At 38.3% G+C, this 14,060-nt stretch overlaps 1 long non-coding RNA gene across 1 annotated transcript in view; it reads right to left on the bottom strand.

The window, feature by feature from the left end:
• Positions 1 to 10,374: 10,374 nt before the first annotated feature.
• The window catches only part of LOC138145406 (uncharacterized), a 129,864-nt gene continuing 126,178 nt past the window's right edge, over positions 10,375 to 14,060 (bottom strand). The window contains exons 7-8 of the long non-coding RNA XR_011164224.1: positions 12,261 to 12,371; positions 10,375 to 11,947 (exon numbers count right to left, since the gene is read on the bottom strand). This is a non-coding gene — a long non-coding RNA (uncharacterized lncRNA). The remainder of the gene's footprint in view (positions 11,948 to 12,260; positions 12,372 to 14,060) is intronic.

Raw genomic sequence — 14,060 nt, forward strand, 5'->3', positions numbered from 1 at the left:
CCCGATTGCTTAAAAAAAAAAAAAAAAAAGAACGGGAGATAATGTCAGTGTTTGATTACTCCAAAGAAAGAACTTATGGAAAAAATCCTCCTTTGACATTAACTGATAGGCAATTTGGGAACTAGTTGTATAGAAGTGAATTTAAAATATATATATATTTTTTTTTCTTTATTTTTAGTTATCAACATTCAGTTTCGTAAGTAATTTATTTCGTAATTCATAAATTTCGTATAATTTTTCCAAGTCTTTTCCCTAACCCCCACCAAAAAATAACAAGCCTACTGAATACTCCTTACCCCAATCTCTTCTCTCTTATGTCCTTGCCCATCATGCCCTTTACTCTCTCATGGGACAAGATGGATTTCAATACTCCCATGCCTATATATTTTAATTCCCAATTGAATGTAAAAAAACCCTTTTTTATATTTGATTTTAAAACTTTGAGTTCCAGATTTTTTTTTCCTTCTTCCCTCCTGACCCACCACCACTGGGAAGATAAGCAATTCAATATAGTTCGTACATGTGTAGTTACCCAAATCATTTCAGTAGTAGTTATATTGTGAAAGTCTAACTATATTTCCCTCCATCCTATCCCACCCTACACTTATTCTATTTTTTTCCTTTGACCCTATCACTTTTCAAAAATGTTTGCTTCTAACTACTCCCTCCCCTAACTGCACTCCCTTCTATCATCCCCACTCTGATCCCCTACCCCCTACCCAATTTCTTGTAGGATAAGTTACTCAATTGAGTGTTTATGTTATTCCCTCCATAAGCCAAATTCAATGAGAATCAGGTTGTCTGATTCCCTTTCACATTCCTGCTCTTCCCCCCCCATTGTAAAAGTTTTCTCTTGCTTCTTTTATATGAGATAATTTACCCTAATCTGTCTCTCCCTTTCTCCTTCTCCTAATTAATTCCTCTCTCACCTCTTAATTTTATTTTTTAGATATCATCCCTTCATATTCAACTCATCCTGTTACCTCTGTCTATGTGTACTTGAAAATACATATGCACACAATCACATATATACATATATACACATATATCATCCTATACATACATATATATGTATACATACATACTATTATATACATATTTCCATATACATATACATATTTCCCTCAACTATGCTCATACTGAGAAAAATCTTATGAGTAACAATTACTGCTTTTCCATGTAGGAATGTAAACACTTCAACTTTAATAAGTTCCTTATGGTATCTTTTTCCTGTTTACCTTCTCATGCTTCTCTTGCTTCTTGTATCTGAAAGTCCAATTTTCTGTTCATGTCTGTTTTTTTCATCAAGACTGCTTGAAAATTCTCTATTTCTTTGAATGACCATATTTTCCCCTGTATCATTATACTCAGTTTTCTTTAGTAAGTGATTCTTGGTTTTAATCCTAGCTTTTTTGACCTCCATAATATGAGATTCCAAGTGCTTTCATCCCTTAAGGTGAAAGCTGCTAGGTCCTGGGTTATCTTGCATGTGTTTCCACAATACTCCAATTGTTTCTTCCTTATGGCTTGCAGCATTTTCTCCTTGACCTGGGAACTCTGGAATTTGGCTGTAATAAACCCAGGAGTTTTCTTTTGGGTGTCTTTCTCAAGAGACAATCTGTGAATTCTTTCCATTTCTATCACACCCTCTTTTTCTATAGTATCCAACAATATTGAATGATAATTTCTTGAAAGATAGTGTCTAGACTCTTTTTTGACCATGGCTTTCAGGTAGTGTAATAATTTTAAAATAATGTCTCCAGGATCTGTTTTACAGGTCAGTGGTTTTTTCACTGAAATATTTCACATTGCCTTCTATTTTTTCATTTGTTTGAATCAGTTTTATAATATCTAGATTATTCATAAAGTCATTAGCTTCCAGTTGCTCCAATCTAATTTTAAAGTGAGTTTTTAAAATTCCTTTTCCATTAGGCAAATTTGGTTTTTTAATGAATTCTTCTCCTCATTTTTTGGGTCCTTTTTTGCCATTTGAATTAGTCTATTTTTTTTCCAAATGCTTTATTAAATTCTAATTTACATCATTCATTTCTGCCAGATTTTGAGTTAAAATTTTTCTTCCAATTTTTCCCCTACCCACCACTCCAAAATAGCAGTCCACAGGATATTCCCTCCTCCAATCTGCTTGCTCCCATATTTTCTCCCATACCCCTTTTGACTTTTCCAGTGGATCTCAATGCCCCAGAACCTATATATCTTATTCCCCAATTACACGTAAAATAGTATTCATAATAGTATATATATATATATATATGTATATGTGTGTGTGCGTGTGTGTGTATATATATGATTTTAAAATTTTGAATTCCAGATTCATTTTCCTCTTCCCTTATCACCCACCCTTACTGGGAAGATAAGCAGTTCAGTGTAGGTTGTACATGCATGGCTAATGCAAAACAATAAAATAGTAGATATATTATAAAAGACTGACTATATTTGCCTCCCTCCTATCCCACCTCCCACTTGTTCTATTCTCTCCTTTGATCCCTACCCTTTTCAAAAGTGGGTGCTTCCAACTTCCCTCCCCCACAGCCTGCCCTCCCTTCCATCATCCACCCTTTCATCCATTTCCTCCCCTATTTTCCTGGAGGGAAAGATACCCTATTTAGTGGGTATTTCATTCCTTCCTCAACCCAAATGCAATGGGAATGTGGTTGACCCATTCTCTTTTGCCTTCCTATTCTTCCCCTCCATTGTAACCATTTTCCCTTGGCTCTTCTATATGAGATAGTTTACCCCATTCTGTCTCTCTCCATCTCCTCTCATTGCATTCCTCTCTCACCTTTTAAGTATCATCCCTTCCTGTTACATAGATCCTGTGCCTTCTATCTATGTATAACTGTAAACATATATACACACATTCACATACGTATTCATATGTCCATATACCATCATATATAATTCAATTCCCTTCAACTACGGAGAAAAGTTTCATGATTTCCAATTATTGTTTTTTTTTTTCCATGTAGGAATGTTAATAGTTCAACTTTGATAAGATCCTTATCATTTCTTTTCCCTGTTTACCTTCTCGTGATTTTCTTTCTTCTTGTTTGTGAATGTCCAATTTTCTATTCAACTCTGGTTTTTTCATCAAGAATGTTTGAAAGTCCTCTAATGCATTGAATTACCATATTTTCACCTGAAACATGATACCCAGTTTTTCTTGGTAGGTCACTATTGGTTATAATCCCAGCTCCTTTGACCTCTGGAATACCATACTCTAAGCCCTTCGATCCCTCAGTGTAGAAGCTGCCAGTCCTGGGTTATACTGATTGTGTTTCCACAATATTCAAATTGTTTCTTCTTGGCTGCTTGTAATATTCTCTCCTTAATCTGGGAATTCTGGAACCTGGCTATAATATTCCTAGGAGTATTCTGTTTGGGATCTTTAACAGGAGGTGATTGGTGGATTCTTTCAAACTCTATTTTGCCTTCTGATTCTAAAACATCAGGGCAATTTTCTTTGAGAACTTCCTGGAGGATGATTTCTAGGTTTTTACTTTGGTCATGGCTTTCAGGTAGTGCAATAATTTTTAAATTATCTCTCCTGGATCTATTTTCCAAGTCAGTGGTTTTTCCCATGAGATGTTTCACATGGCCTTTATTTTTTCATTTGTTTGGATCTGATTAACAGCATCTTGACTACTCATAAAGTCATTAGCTTCCATTTGCTCCAATCTAATTCTGAAGAAATGATTCTCCTCATTAAAGTTTTGAGATTCTTTTTTCCATCTGGCAAATTCGGCTTTTTAAGGCATTCTTCTCCTCATTGCCTTTTTGAGCCTCCTTTGCCATTTGAGTTAGTCTATTTTTAAGGTATTATTTTCCTCAGTCAGGCTGTTGACACTCATTTCATAATTTTCTTGCATTGTTCTCATTTCTCTTCCCAATTTTTGCTCCACTTCTCTTATCTGCTTCTTAAGGTCCTCTATGGCTTGTAACCAGCTCGTATTTTCCTTTGAAGCTTTTGCTGGAGGAGTTCTGACATCACTGTCTTCCTCTTTTTCCATGCTTTGCTCTTTTTTTTCTCCCCAAAATAGGAGTCTAATGTTGGAATGTCCTGTCTGCTTTGTTTCCTTTGCCTGGTCATGTCACCGATCAGTCACTTGATCCCTGGGCTTTGTGCCACAGTAGGACTCTGCCACCAGACAGGAGACATTTTGTCCCAAACGCTGGGGTTTTCTCACCTCCTGGAGGTATTTGATGGGTACCCTCACAGAGATCTCCACATGCTCGGGGTAAGCTGGACACACACCCCAGGACCCCCACCCTAGACTGCAATCCAGATCCAAGAAGGTTAAAGCAAGAGCAATTACCCCTCAAACTGGTGCTTGGTTGCCCTACACTCTGCAGGCCAGGAGCTGAAGCTGCCACGTGGTGCTTGCTGTCTGTGCTGGGTGTCTCAGCAGCTTCTTGCCTCAGGGGCAAAAGCCACACACTCCCACTTACTGGGTCCAAAAGTCCAGACTGCACTGACCTCTCACTTTGTCCTTTGCATCTATTTGTTGATAAATCTGGAAATGGCCACAGCTGCTCCTGATCTGGAGTCCCTCTGGCCAGCAGCTGGTCAGGCCTGCCCTGGGGCTAAAGCCTAGATGTGGGGCTGGGTTCAGCTCCTAGAGCGCTACGCTGGATTCCTGCTGGGCTGTCCTCAGTGGGAGGTTAGCTTCTTTTTGTCATTTTGTGGGTTCTTCACCTCCAAACTTTGTTTAGAGTCCCCTTTTTACATGGATTGGGGAAGGTAGAAGCTGGAGCAACTGGAAAGTCCTGCTTCTACTCTACCAGGTTGACCCCCCATCCAAATTACTGTCTTTTTTTCTGGTGTTATTTTCTTCAGTGTATTTTTGTGTCTCCCTTAGCAGGCTGTTAACTCACTTTTCATGATTTTTTTGCATCATTCTCATTTCTATTCCCTATTTTTCCTCCACTTGCTCACTTGATTTTCAAAATCCTTCTTGAGCTCCTCCCTGGCCTGTAATCAATTCATATTTTTTTTGGAGTCTTTTGATGCAGGAGTTCTGACTATGCTGTGTTCCTCCCACTCCATGCTTTGACCCTTTTTGTCTGCCAAAAAAAGATTTTATGGTCAGTTTTTCCTTCCTTTGCTTGCTCATATTTCCAGCCAATTACTTAACTTTAGAGCTCTTTGTCACAATAGAACTCTGCTTCCAGAATGGAGAGAAATTTGTCCCATATCACTGGGGTTTGCACTGAGCTACTAGGAGTCTACCCTCTCTACAACCCTCAAAAGCTCTGGCTCACTGGTCAAACACCCCAGGACCACCACCCAAGACCTTGACCCAGATCCAAGCAGGTTAAAGTAAGTTAAATTCCCCTCTGAATGTTTGCTTGTCCCCCCTACAATCTGCAGGCCAGGAGCTCCTGAGGCACCCACAAAGTGGGGCTGCACAGCTGCTGCACCTCTGCTGTTCTCATCTTGGGGACAAGATCCAGACCATGCTCTGCCACTTCCCTCCCACCCCCATTCCAACAAAGTTCCACACTGAGCTTTTACTTTGTCTTTGACATTTATGGGTTGAGAAGTCTGGAAACCATCAAAGCTTCTGGTGATTCTCTCTCCTGCAGTCTGCTCTGGCTGCTGGACTGGAACCACACAGCTCATGTGGGACTGTGCTCAGCTCCCAGCTCAGTGTTATAGACACTTCCTTTCTACATGCCATGATGCTTTCAGCCGGATATTTGTTTCTCTCTGTTTCTTTTGGGGTTTTGTAGCTCTGAAGTTTGCTTGTAGTCAATTTTTTTTTTCATTTATTGGGAGTGTTTAGAGTAGGAGGTTATGCCAATTTTGTGCTTTTTCTCTTCCATCTTTGCTAGCTCCCAAAATGAGGTTTTGACTAACTTTGCAACAAATACCATAATGCCTTTAGAATATATGAAACGTGAATATAAAAATCATATAATTAAAAAAGAAAAGGAGAGAAATAAACAGCTAGTGTTAGTGAATGACTTCTTAGAAAAGGAAAAAGAGGATAATAAAAGACAAAATCGTCAATTTTGTAGAAAATGTAAAATTTATATGTAAAAATTTAGGAAGATTCAATGGGATCTTATGTAGCTAGAAAAATATATGGATTAAATATCATACAAAAAAGGAATATATACAAGTTATACAGGGAATTCGAATAATATATAATACCATTTGAAAATAAGTGGGAAATGGCTGCTCTTTTAAAAAAATAAGAATTTTATCCTCCAAATAATAGTAAATATATAAATATAGATACATTACATTATATAATATCATATCATATGACATGAAATGACATTACAATATATTATATTACATTTCATTAACACATAGCCATACAATACACATAAATCTATGTGTATGTAAATATATATTTAACTAGCCATTGGTAAGATGAAAGCAAATTAAAATGGCACCTAGTTCTTTTCTTTTAATGATGCAAATTGGCAAAATAACATCAAAAACACAACATATAATTTTGGTTATGCTGAAGGAAGATATGCACAATTAAATATTGTGAATCAGTTCAATGATTCTCGAGTTGATCTTGGGATTTTGCAAAGAAATTGTGCAACAGCTATAATACTCACCCCCTCCCCCAGTCCATACACACATTTAGTTTGGAGAAAGTGCAGTTGTTCTTTGTCTGTTCTAGGAGGGCAGGAAGACTAACTGCATAGAAACTTGGACAAGACAGAATGCTTGCTATAAATTGCACTATACTGAATAAAGATGAAATGTTATCAATATACATACATACACTACACACATACATACACATATTTATGTGTATTGTGTATGTCTATGTATGTGTGTAGATAATGTATTTTCATATACACACATATACACACCATAACATGCCAATACTGTCAATAGGGTTCTGTAGGGTTTTCTTGGCAAGGTGTCCCATTTTGCCATTTCCTTCTCCTTTGGATTTAGGGAAACACAGGTTAAGTACCTTGTTCAGGTTCACATAGCTAGTAAGTGCTTGTGGCTAGATTTGAAGTCAGGTCTTCTGGATTCCAGGCCAAGCATCCAAGAATTCTCTTTCTCTCGCTCTCTCTGTCTATTTTTGTCTCTGTTGCTGTCTCTTTCTCTCTTTCCCTCTCTCCCTGTTTCTGTCTTTCTCTCTCTTTCTCTTTCTCATTACATAGATATAACTATACATAGACCTATAGACCAATATATCTATATCTACCTACCTAATTTGTAACTATTTTGTAAAAAGATATCACAATGATTCTTTTATTTTCCAAATGCTTTGTTAACTTCTGATTTACATTTTCTTTTCCCCCAGATTTTGAGTTACAAATATTCTCCCCGTTTTTCCCCTACCCACTGCCTCAAAATAGCAGTCCCACAAGATATCCCCTCCTCCAATCTGCTCTCTCCCATATTTTCTCCCATACCACTTTCGACTTTTCCAGTGGATCTCTATGCCCAAGTGCCTATATATCTTATTTCCTAATTACATGTAAAATAGTATTAATAATAGCATACACACACACACATATATATAAATATTTGATTTTAAAACTTTGAATTCCAGATTCATTCCTTCCTTCCTTGTCACCCACCCTTACTGGGAAGATAAGCAGTTCAGTATAGGTTGTATAAGTGTGGCTAATGCAAAACAATAGCATAGTAGATATATTGTGAAAGAGTGACTATATTTCCCTCCCTCCTATCCCAATTACCACTTGTACTATTCTCTGCTTTGATTCCATCCCTTTTCAAAAGTGGGTGCTTCCAACTTCCCTCCACCCCAGCCTGCCCTCCCTTCCATCATCCCCCCTCTCATCCCCTTCTCCCCTACTCTTCTGGAGGGTGAGATACCTTATATCATGTGCATTTCATTCCCTCCTCAAGCCAAATTCAATGGGAATAAGGTTGACCCATTCTCTTTTGCCTTCCTGTTCTTACCCTCCATTGTAACCATTTTCCCTTGCCTCATCTACATGCGATAGTTTTCCCCATTCTGTCTCTCCACATCTCCTCTCATTATATTCCTCTCTCACCTCTTAATTTTATCTTTTAAGTATCATCCCTTCCTGTTAAATTGGTCCGGGGCCCTCTATCTATGTATACCTGCAAACATATATACACACATTCACATATGTATTCACATGCCCATATACCCTCATATATTGACATATATATATACATATACATACATACACACATGTATATATAAATATACATACATACACACACATATACATATACACACACACACACATATATATACACACATATATATATATATATATATTCCTATTTCATTCAACTACTGAGAAAAGTTTCAAAAGTTACAATTATTGTATTTTCATGTAGGAATTTTAATAGTTCAACTTCGATTAGTTCCTTAAGATTTATTTTCCCTCTTTACCTTTTCATGCTTCTCTTGCTACTTGTAGCTTAATGTCAAATTTTCTATTCAACTCTGGTTTTCTCAGCAAGAATGCTTAAAAGTTCTCTATTACACTGTATGACCATATTTTCCCCTGACACCTGATACTCAGTTTTGCTGAGTAGGTGACTCTTGGTTTTAATCCCAGCTCCTTGGACCTGTGGAATATTATATTACAAGCCCTTAGATCCCTCAGTGTAGGAGCTGCCAGATCCTGGGTTACTCTGATTGTGTTATCCCAATATAGAAATTGTTTCTTCATGGCTACTTGTAATATTCTCTCCTTAATCTTGGAATTCTGGGAACTGGCTTTAATATTCCTAGGAGTTTTCTTTTTGGCATCATTTTCAGGAGGTGATTGGTGGGTTCTTTCAACCTGTATTTTGCCCTCTGGTTCCAAGACATCAAGGTAGTTTTATTTAAGAACTTCCAGAAGGATGATTTCTAGGTTCTTACTTTGATTAAGGCTTTTAGGTAGTGCAATAACTTTTAAATTATCTCTCCTGGATCTATTTTCCAGGTCAGTGGTTTTTCTCATGAAAATTTCACATGGCCTTCTAGTCTTTCATTTGTTTGAATTTGTTTAACAACATCTTGATATCTCATAAAGTCATTAGCTTCCATTTGCTTCAATCTAATTGTGAAGCAATGATTCTCCTCAATGAGCTTGTGAGATTCTTTTTCCATATGGCAAATTCGGCTTTTTAAGGCATTCTTCTCCTCATTGCCTTTTTGAGCCTCTTTTGCCATTTGAATCAGTCTGTTTTTAAGGCATTATTTTCCTCAGTCAGGCTGTTGGCTGTCCTTTCATAATTTTCTTGCATTGTTCTCATTTCTCTTCGCAATTTTTCCTCCACTACTCTTATCTGCTTATTAAGTTCCTCTATGGCCTATAAACAGCTTCTATTTTCCTTTGAAGTTTTTGGTGCAGGAGTTCTGACTTCACTGTTTTCCTCCTGTTCCATGCTTTGCTCCTTTTTATCCCCAAAATAGGAGTCTAATGTTGGAATCTTCTGTCTGCTTTCTTTCCTTTGCCTGGTCATGTCACCCTTCTGTCACTTGACTTTTGGTCTTTTGGCCACAGTATGACTCTGCCATCAGACAGCGGAGCTTTTGTCCCAAATGATGGGTTTTTCTCAGCTGTTGGAGGTATTACATGGGTGTGCTCTCTGAGTTCGCCACATGCTCTGGCAAGCTGGACACACACCCCAGGCCCTCCACCCTAGACTGCAATCCAGATCCAAAAAGGTTAAAGCAAGAGCGATTACCCCTCAGACTGGTGCTTGGTCCCCCTACATTCTGCAAGCCAGGAGATGAAGCTGCCACATGGTGCTGGCTTCCTGTGCCAGGGTCTCAGCCTCTTCTCACCCCAGGGGAAATAAAAAACAAAAACATGCACTCCCACTTACTGGGTCACAAATTCCAGACTCCACTGAGCTCTCACTTTGTCCTTTGCATCTATTTGTTGATAAATCTGGAAATGGCCACAGCTGTTGCTGATCTGGTGTTCCTGGGCAGCTGGTCAGGCCCGCCCTGGGGCTAAAGCTTAGGTGTGGGGCTGGGCTCAGCTCCCAGTGCACTGCATTGGATTCCTGCTGGTCTGCTGGGCTGTCTTCAGCAGGAGGTCAGCTTCTCTGTGTCATTTTGTGGGTTCTGAATCTCCAAAGTTTGTTTAGATTCCCCATTTCTCATCTAACCCAATGATTCTTGAATTATATAAGTGGCAAGGAACAAAGCATGATATTCTATTATAATCATTGGATTATTCTTTCTTGTTAATTATGTCTTTTTCTCCCTGGGAATAAGCTCCTATTCTAAGCATGATACTTACTTGTATACTATGTTGTATTGCCAAGCAAAGGAAACTTCCCAAGGTTCAAAATACCAGCATAGGTGCTCTCCATTTCATTCAGTGACAAATTAAGAACAGACAGAATCAAAATATAGCATAATTCAAAATACAGCATTTATTACATGTAATTAAATAATCTCCAAGTTCTACCCCACCCCTGGACATTAGATTCATTTAATCAATCACAAAATCCCTCTTCTAAATACTACTCCAGCCCTAGGCTGTACATTCATTTAGTCAACCACGAAGCCCCTCTTCTCAAATGGAGATTAGTTCCCAATCATAAGTAAAGTACATTCATTTGTTCAATCACAGAGTTCAAAAAGGTCAAAAGTTCCCCACCCTTGGATCACAATTGAATCTACTCCAGACTTACAACAACCTTAAGGACAGCATTTAATACCCAAAGAGAGGACTTTTCTTCATCTTGATAAGAGGCAAGTTCTCAGCAATCTTTGTTCCTAGGGAGACAAAGCTTAGCAAGGCCACAAGATATATTGCCAGTGTCTTCATTAATTCTTTCTCTGTCTGCAGAATAGTACTAGGACCCCTGAAAACATTAGCAAAACCCTCTCCCAGGATTTCTGTAAACATAAAACAAGAAAATCCTTCTTCAGGTCTTTTGAACCAACAGGGAGGTTCCAGGACCTCTTCAACAACACTGTCCTTCACCACTGGACAGAATTCACTCTCTGTCTGCAGAACAGTCTCAGTAGCTCTGAACCAACAGCAAGCTTCCAAAACTTCTGCAACAACAGGACTGTCTTTCACCAGTGGACAAATCTGGCAAAACATCATCAAAACAGACAGACAAAGTAGCAGCATAGCAACCATGTCTCCTCAGTCCTTGGCAGCTCTCAAAAATCCTGGGCAATTCAAAGTGGCCCTCAGCAATCCTTTTAGTCTCTCTCTGCCTCCAAGGTGCTGCTTCCAAAAAGTTCTTCTGCCTCTCTCTTGCATCTCTCCAAATCTACTTCACCACCTCCTCCCAGCTCAGCCCTCTCTTTTCAAGTCAACAGTTCCATGCCACAAGTGGAATTCACAAGTTCTGAGTTTTAACACAATCAAAACAAAAGCCAAGCCAATACAGGGGGATCTTTAAATTCAATTGCTATTATATTCCACCCCTCCAGGATCTTTGGCATTACAATCTCAATCTAAATGGCCATGGATCTTGGAACAAATAGAGGCACTATGCTTTGTAATCCTGCCAACTATGCCATAACATAATGCCAAGCAAAAGCAACTTCCCAAGGTTCAAAATACCAGCATATATGCTCTCCATTTTATTTAGTGACAAATTAAGAACAGATAGAATAATAATATAGCATTTACCAAGTGTGATTAAATAATCTCCAAGTACTACTGCACCCCTGGACATTACATTCATTTAATCAATAACAAAGTCTCTCTTCTAAATACTACTCTACCCCTATGCTATACATTCATTTAGTCAACAACAAAGCCCTCTTATCAAATGGAGATTAGTTTCCAATAATAAGTAAAGTACATTCGTTTGTTTAATCATAGAGAACAAAAAAACATCAAAAGTTTCCCACCCTTGGATCACAATTGAATATACCCCAGAGTTACAACAAGCTTAAGCACAGCATTTAATACCAAAATGGAGGTCTTTTCTTCATCTTGACATGAGGCAGGTTCTCAGCAATCTTTGTTCCTGGGGAGACAAAGATTATCAATGCCACAAGATACATTGCCGGTGTCTTCATTAATTCATTCTCTGTCTGAAGAACAGGCCTAAGACCCCTGAAATCATTAGCAAAACCCTCTTCCAGGATTTCTGTAAACATACAACAAGAAAATCCTTCTTCAGGGCTTCTGAACCAACAGCAAGGTTCCAAGCCCTCTGCAACAACAGGACTTTCTTTCACCAGTTGACAGAATTCACTCTCTGTCTCCCGAACAGTCTCTGGAGCTCTGAAACAAAAGCAAGGTTCCAAAACCTCTGCAACAACATGACTGTCTCTTACCAGTGGACAGAATTCACTCTCTGTCTGCAGAACAGTCTCAGGAGCTCTGAACCAACAGCAAGGTTCCAAGCCCTCTGCAACAACAGGACTGTCTTTCACCAGTGGACAGATCTGTCAAAACAACATCGAAACAGACAGATGAAGTACTAGCATAACAGCCATGTCTCCTCAGTCCTTGGCAGCTCTGGGTGGCAGCTCTCAAAAGTCCTGGGCAATTCAAAGTGGCCCTCAGCAATCCTCTCAGTCTCTCTCTGCCTCCAAAGGTGCTGCTTCGAAAAAGGTCTTCTGCCTCTCTCTTTTCTTGTGTTTCTCTAAATCTACATCACCATCTCCTCCCAGTCCAGCCTTCTCTTTTCACGTCAATAAGTCCATCTCACAAGTGGGATTCACAAGCTCTGGGTTTTAACATAATCAATTTGAAAACCAAGCCAATACAGGGGGGGGATCTTTATATTCCATTACTATTACATATGTACAGTTATTTCTTTTTCTTTTGATGAATACCTTAGATTTCAAATCCATACCCTTTTACTAAATAGCAAATCTATAAGTAGCAACAGGCTTTAGCAATCCACCATAGCATATAATTAAGGCACAGGCAGCATAATATGTTTATTGCTAACGTGATCAACCATATGGCAATGAGACCTGACCAAATCCCCAGTGCAAATAAAGCAGAGGGATTGGTTTTTGTTACTAGCTCTCGTGCCTGCAGACAAAATGGTACTAGCTAGTACTAGGTGAGGTTGCCTTTATCCTAAAGCTAAGCATTGGGGAAGTAAAAATAAATATCTCAGAAAGGAAATTACCAAAAATATGAAACTATTCATTGTGGAACTAGAGGCAAAGTGTCTTTTGGTGAATAACAGCAAGGAAACAATGGTACAAATAACAATAAAGTCTTGATGATAAGGAAAAGAAGTTGCTTGAGAAAGAAGTTGAAAGAACAAAAAAGTAATATAAGAAGGAAGGAAGTAAAGAAGAAAGAAAGGAAAGAAGGAAGTGAGGGAGGGAGGGAAGGAGGAAGCAACCAAGAAGGAAGGGAGGGATGAAGAAGGGGTGGAAGAGGGAGAAATGAAGGAAAAGAAAGAGAAAAAATATTTTTCTTAATATTTCTTACAAGCTTCAGGATTTTCTCATCTTTAGCACTGAAACATTTTTACTTTGGCCATGCCCCATATTCTTTATCCATGTTTTCTTTCATCTATCTTCTGTGTATAACTTTTTTAAATCTAAGTTTGTTAATGACTTTTCTATTCATTGATATTGATTTCTTCAGACAATACTCATTTCTCATCTTTACTGAAATTTTTTCCCTTTGTGCATAACAATTTTTTTTCAGTTTCTCATCCTTTCTGGGCTGGCTTTCTTTACATAATTCTAACCATCGACCAACACTCTGAAATGTATTTTCCAAAAAAAAATATTTCCATGTCTGAATCAGGAACAAAGGAGCTTGAAGATTTTCTCACTTTTTCTATCCGAAAATCTAAGAGGACTTGGTCACTTCACCCTAGAATCCCCATAATTTTTACTTGAGCAAACAATATTCCCTATTAGTAGGGATCAGGTCAGGAATAGGAAGAGTAATTTCCTCTTGTTGAGTCACAATCACTTGTGAGAGATCATATTATTAAGGTAAATAAAAATGAAAATAAAAATTATTAGTAGGTATTAGTAGGAATATCCTTCTCTAATTTTCATAGAGCTTGAGTAAGCAAGAGTAAGTGAAAACAAGAGAGCCAAAGAAATGGAGAGAGAGAGAGAGAGAGAGAGAGAGAGAGAGAGAGAGAGAGAGAG

The sequence above is a fragment of the Petaurus breviceps genome, unplaced genomic scaffold (assembly GCF_028583685.1).
Source record: "Petaurus breviceps papuanus isolate PSGF00001 unplaced genomic scaffold, PetGlider_PUasm1.0 139, whole genome shotgun sequence".
NCBI lineage: Eukaryota > Metazoa > Chordata > Mammalia > Diprotodontia > Petauridae > Petaurus > Petaurus breviceps.